Source organism: Halyomorpha halys, unplaced genomic scaffold, assembly GCF_000696795.3.
Source record: "Halyomorpha halys isolate HHAL.00 unplaced genomic scaffold, Hhal_1.1 Scaffold3470.1, whole genome shotgun sequence".
NCBI classification, from domain to species: Eukaryota; Metazoa; Arthropoda; class Insecta; order Hemiptera; family Pentatomidae; genus Halyomorpha; species Halyomorpha halys.
Window position 1 is genome coordinate 79,462 of NW_027107293.1, and position 6,831 is coordinate 86,292.

The following is a 6,831-nucleotide window of genomic DNA, read 5'->3' on the forward strand; positions in this document are numbered from 1 at the left end:
ACTGTTGCTGTTTGATAAATCATTTTTTATCCGAGCTGCATATCACTGGAACTCCATTCCCTCCCACATACGTCATGTACCAACCCTCCCCTCGTTTAATACCCTTCTATTTAACTACCTTTTATTTCACCGATCTAATCCAATATTATAATAGTACAGATATTTAGTAACTACCTTTTTGTTTTGTTTTTTTATGTATTTAGTCAGTTAGTTTTTTAATTTTTTTTCTTCTTCTCTGTATTCAAAATTATTTATGAACAATTTTAATATAAGTTATAATTAAGTGTAGCCACCCTGTTTTTTGGCCAATATATGTTATTGTAAAAATAAAATTACCGTTGTAATTGTTCTAAAGGGATCTATTCTCAGAATAATAAACTATTTTTAATTTTATTTCATTTAAATATAAGCATTGGTGTGAAACTGCTTTGTATTCATCAATATATCTCTACAAACTACATTATACTACAATATATGAAGGATCATGGGTTTAGTACTTGGTAAAAAAGGACTGTTTCCATACATATCTTTATGATTTGTCCAAAATTACATCCATTTCCAGGTTTAATCCACTTTAAAGAGACTGAGTATGCACCAGGTAGGCTACCAAAACCCACAGCTTAGTAGACCCAAGTTCTTTTAACAAAATTCGGAACCGGGCAGTGGAGAAAGTAATCTATTAAAATTGCAAGTTAACCTACATATGATTTCAAACTAATATCCTTCACTAGATTTTGAGGTAAAACTGTTAGCAAAATATCATGTAAAAGATTACCAGTTCTTTTGAAGCACTGGAATTTTTCAAGATGGCCGCCGTATATTTTTTTGTTTGCAAATCATAATTCCCAAGGTATTGCTAATATCTTAACTATGAACATTAGAATATTTACAAAATTTAAACCTTCAACTTTAAAATATTTATTATTTCAAATGACTGGTAATAATCTTGTTAGAGATGTAAAGCTTTTGATTTATTAAAAAACTATTTTTTTTTTATATTATTAGAAAACATTTTTTTATGAACCGATATTTTTGCAAAACAAAACAACCTTATTGCACATCTACAGCGTAGAAAGAAGATCCACTAATTGTTTTAACTCGACAGACATTTTGTCGTTTTTGAGAAACATTGATCAATACGTCACTTAGTGAGCTAATACAAATACACACAACGGTTTGTTTGCATACTTCAAAACTGAAAACAATTACAACGCTATGTCTAGCCAATTAATGTCAATTGATGAATTAACCTAGTTTAATAAACAGAACAGTCTTCAATCCCATGTTAATGCAAAAAAAAAATAGAATGAACTTCATTGTATTATCTATAAAATACATAAAACACTATAAAATAAATATATACAATAAAATTTTTTTTAAATAGTCCAATTAAATATAAAAATATCTAGTTGGGAGATTTAATATTGTTGTACAGTGATGAGGTAATTTAAAGTAAAATATATTCAGAAAATAAAAATAAATATATGACTAAAAAACTGAGGAAAAAGTAGGGAGAAATATATAAATTGAGAAGCGTGTGCCTTTCGTTTAAATTAACCCAGCAGAAATCAAACAAAATCGGTATTACTGATAAAAGACAATAAAATAAATTTAAATTGTAAAGATAAATAAACATTATTAAGTGCAAACATAATATTTTGTATTGCAATCTAGTCAGAACCTCTGCATTTACTCTCTGATGAAGACATGAAATTCAGGTTGGAACGTCGGTACAAATAAACAATTTTATGTTATTTTTTTTTCCTGATCGCACCCCCCCCTCTCGATCATCTTCTCCATTTTATGTACTCTTTTTTTTTTTAATGCAACCATTTTAAAGATCAACCAAACAATTTTAATCATCCCAATCAAACACTATATAAATATTAAAAGTTAGCAAATAAGTTCGGCTATTATTACTTAATATTGTTACATTCAAACTTATTATTAAATAAGTAATATCTAAATTTAAAAATACATTTGACAATCTGATACAAGGGGATGTAGCTCAGTGGTAGAGCGTTCGCTTTGCATGTGAAAGGCCCCGGGTTCGATCCCCGGCATCTCCATATTTTTTTAATTTATTGTTATGCATTAAAATATGACAATATCGGTTAAAAGATTTCAAGATAAGTAAATTTTATAAAAGAAAAACAACTAATGGAGTAATATATGATTCTAAATTTATATAAGTTTTTCTAGTTAGAACAATGATAGGATTGTATTTACGATGAATAATTTTGTTTTTGGGTTGATTAATTTAATTTTCTTTACCTTAATAGTTTACTTCATTGACCATTATTTACTTACTTATATTTATTTGAGTTGTGCATACATTATGTCATCATTTTTATCCACTTAATTTATTTTATATTATTTTAATTGATATTCTTTGTTATGAATAACCTTAGCGTATTGCATTAAACCATATCAGTACCAACCATGACGAAGCTGATAACTCGTTACCTATTTAACTAGGCTTACTAGCTTCTTCACAGTTGGCATTGATATGATTTAATGCGATATGCAAACCATGAATACTAATTGCCCTTGAGTGAGGCAGATGTATTATTTCAATAAAATGTTTTAAAAAAATAATAATAATAATATGGGTTTTAAGAATTGATTGTAAGAATGTATTGAAAAAAGTACTCCTTGAAATAAAATACGTATTTTAAATTATTCTACGATCTGATCTGATCCTAAATTTTTTCTTGTCAATACATAACAACGTCTGTTGTATAATATAGTTTAGGTAAGCAGTAATAATCCGCAAATCATGTCAGTATAACTTAATGACCAGTTTATAAGTCCATGCAAAAAGAGATTTGTTTAAGGGAGCCGGGAGATGATATCAATGATGAAGCTGACTGGACATGATTAAGGATCTCATGAAGGGGATAATTCCTCAGGGTAATTTATCAGCTGTCTTAGCTCCTCTCAACTCGTTGTTTTGTTTTATAAGGGTTTAAAATTTACAGTAGCCTTTATAAAATAAATCTCCAAACACAGTTCTAACTTTATTTGTTATTTGTCTTGCTGTCTTTCCATTTATGACTTTATATAAACTCTAGGACAAAATTAGCGAATCACTTTGTATTTTCTATTTGTTGGTTTACTTTTAGATTAAAATTAAATGAAATTTCTCTAACTAGAAATGGTATTTGTTACCATTATTGTTGGTGTTGTTGTTTTCAGGGTTATCCTTATATAATCCGCTAAGGTCAACTTTGTCTTCCTATTACGCCTCTTCTCGTAAAAAAGATCTTTTATTATGTTTTATGAAATTTTAAATGAGTTGATTAGCCCCCTTTTCGAATCCAAAAAACGCTCTTGTCTCAAGGTTGGGAATAAACTAATCATCGGTTAGTAGCGTACTCCATCGATTCAAGGAGACCGCTTTCAGCCTTAGATTCGAGGTTCCAAACAAATCTTTACATTAATGATAATCCAAATGAACTTTAATCAGCAAGAAACGTGGTAATTTCTTGCCGAACAATAAGAAGATGCCTACGTTAAACGAATGTGACATCCAGAGATCCTATCACTAACCACTTCACAGAAAGTTCAATCACAACCTTCTGAAGGTGGACATAGGTACTTTATATAGAAAATTTCTCAAAAACTTTAATTTAATTTTTTATAAATTTAATGGCAAGATATTTTTGTTTTAAACCAAACTATATATGGAATAACAGAAGTAATAGATTTTCTAATTTTTTAAAAAAAATTTAAATATACATTTTGCATTTTATCATATTTTTTTGTTTTACTCATCAATTAAACAATTGCCCGACAACAACTCCCGACAAACTTCTCCTAGTAGTAAAATAAATACATATACATTTTGCATTTTATCATGTTTAATTGATGAGTAAAACAAAAAAATATCAATTAAAATTCATAAGATGATAAGTACTTACATAAAACATTCAATATTGGGAATTATTTGTTTTTTAGTAAATATAAATCAGATTGCAATTTTAAAAGTATTTCTTCTTATTAATGAATATTTTTAATTTAATTATTATACACAACTGTTTAAAAATTGTTATATCCTAGTTATATTTCATCTCTAATTGACAGTAAAAGATACATAACATTATATACTTTATACTTGAATGTTTCATTTGAATAATAATTTGATTCATAGTATACATAATAGATTTATCGAAACTTGAGAACTGAGAAAAGATATGTACATTTAAAAAATTAAAAATATTATATTAACAAAAGAAGAAAGAAAGGGGTGAATATTATACTTTTATAGGATGTATTTTACTTATGAATAACACAGATTTTCACTATAATTTATGATTTTTGGGAGTTTAAGATTTATTATACAAGGCCCTAGTATTAAAAAAAAGTAGTGATAATTGAGGAAAATGGCAAAGTGATCAACTAGAACATAGCGTTTTGCGGGACATAAGGATGAGTTGGTTGCTTTAACGATACCTCACTGTGTGGTGACGACACCTTGTTAAATGTTTTTTTAGGTTAAGATGTATAAACAGGAATGTAGACCTCAGATCTTTGTTGCATTAGTAAGTTGGTATTTCCGATTAATTTTCAACAATTTTGGTCAATGACGTATACCATTACTGTGATTAATAATAATTTTTCATTTACTAATGAGTTTTATGGATGATAATTGTAGGATAATTGTACTCACAAGGGAAGCCTACGGTGATACTATGTTAAGAAGATTTGATACAACCAGAATGCCCCGCAAGCCAAGAGACAACAAATTTAATTTTAGGAATCTCTTTTATATTTTCCATATTTGCTCTGTGTGGATTAACAAAATTCTTATCTTGCGTAAAATATGAAAAAAATATTTTATTTTATTTGAAGCGTCGAAACTGAAATGAAACAGCAGATATTTCTTACATCTTCAGTAACTTTTGAGGTATAGTTTATAAATTGAAAAAGTTGCTTTCAAAATATTTAAGACCGACTTCCCTACAGTATTCTTTAACATTGTTGCTCTTACCCCGGTCGAACAGATTCGCTACATTGGACTGTAACTGAACAAACGACTAACCTGGAATTCTCATGCAAGATTGAAAAAACAGGAAGTTGCACGTCGATTCTGACAATTACAGCACTTACTGGCCAACGGTCTAAGCTTCCAATCTATTAAAAAAGACTGATCTACATGACTGTAATAAGGCCAATCTGAATATGCGGAGTTGAGCTGTGGGGCTCCACTAAACCTTCGAATTCTTTTCGTATCCAATCCTTCCAATCCAAAATCCTTCGTAAAATTCTTAATGCTCTTTACTTTGTCACATATAAACTCATAAATAAAGACCTTAATGTTCCATATGTAACCGATATAGCCCGAACCAGATACCATTCTATCCACCGAAACCTACAAATTTCTAACCATGCTCATCCATTCCTGACAATCCTCTGAGGCACCTAGAAAGATGGCCATACCTGCTAAAAACGTCATTAGAGTGCTACCGATGGGTAGTTTCTCTACACGCATTTATCACTTTCTTATAAACTGAAATCAAATTTACTGGATGTATAGTATAAATGTACGGTTGTAAATTTCAATAAAGATATTAAAAAAAAAAAAAGAAATTAAATTCTCAATTACAAAAAAATTATTACAGAAAAATACTAAGCAGTAACTTATCATAAGTCTTTCCTAGACCAGTATCTTTCTAAGCGCTAATGTAATTGTACCCTTCCAGAGCTGAGAGATAAAATGCAGCTCAACATAAACTTGGCCAAGAGACCACGCTGTCTCAGAGTGACACTGTAACATATCCGACGTCTTCTATATTGTGCATGAGGAGAGTGGTGGGGAGGGTGCACTGCAATCCTCATAATTCCACCTTCCAGTCCCATATCTGAGATATAAAAGTTTCATCCCTCGGAACAGGGATGAATTATCTACTCCTCGGGACCTTGTAACATTTCCGAAGTGGCAATAGAGATACAGACGGGATGCAAATATCTCTATAAGACTATTTGAACTATTGCTATAATAACCAGCAAGGACTTTGGTTACTTAACCGAGACCCTTGCGACACAAGGGCGGAGCTCGGGGTCTTATAGTCTATTTTATAGGCAGCGGTGTCGAAACTAATCGAAAGCGGCATTTTACGGCTGTCAGCGATTGTTGCTTGACCTCTAAGTTGATCTGCGATTTTTCATGTAATTGTTATCATTCGGTTGATTAACCATAAAATAACATTTCAAATGCAATCAATGCAGTTATAAGGAAAAAATGGACGATATCAAGTTTTTATGGTCAATTTTCAAGGCAGTTAATTAGCAACTTTATGTTAAATAGTTACAGAAAAATCTAGTTCGGTGCGTGCATCACACAAATTTCAGATAACACCGTGAAAGGTGATGTTTTATGTTTTATCGCTATCGAAATTCGAATTTTAGGATTCTCCTAGGGCGAATAACGATATCACAAAGCCATGTTCATATAATTGCAATCGGAAGAGACCGGACATGCTTGAATAAATCCGATTTCATAGTCTCTAAGCTGCTGTCTCTATTTCTCCAATCTTCTTCGGTATCAAATTTATTGTGAATTTGAACGTCATTCGAAAAATATCCTCTAAGGAAACTTGAGTGAAAATTTGAACAATATAAGAAAGATATGCCCATCGTAACAGGAAGGTGTAAGACTGCGGTCGTGAAGATGGAAAGAAAGATTAGCATATTAGAATATACTGACTAACGTCACGTTGACGTCTTCACAAACTATATTGGCATACATTTTATATTATCATATTCGTTTTATCAAGCAAAATTTTAAGTTAAATATTTATATATCATATCCTTCTAATTAAATTTATT

The 6,831-nt window shown here is 30.3% G+C and overlaps 1 non-coding gene across 1 annotated transcript; it reads left to right on the top strand.

The window, feature by feature from the left end:
* The first annotated feature begins 1,997 nt into the window (after positions 1 to 1,997).
* Positions 1,998 to 2,069, top strand: TRNAA-UGC (transfer RNA alanine (anticodon UGC)). The gene has a single exon. It is a non-coding gene; the product is annotated as a tRNA-Ala (tRNA).
* Positions 2,070 to 6,831: the final 4,762 nt, after the last annotated feature.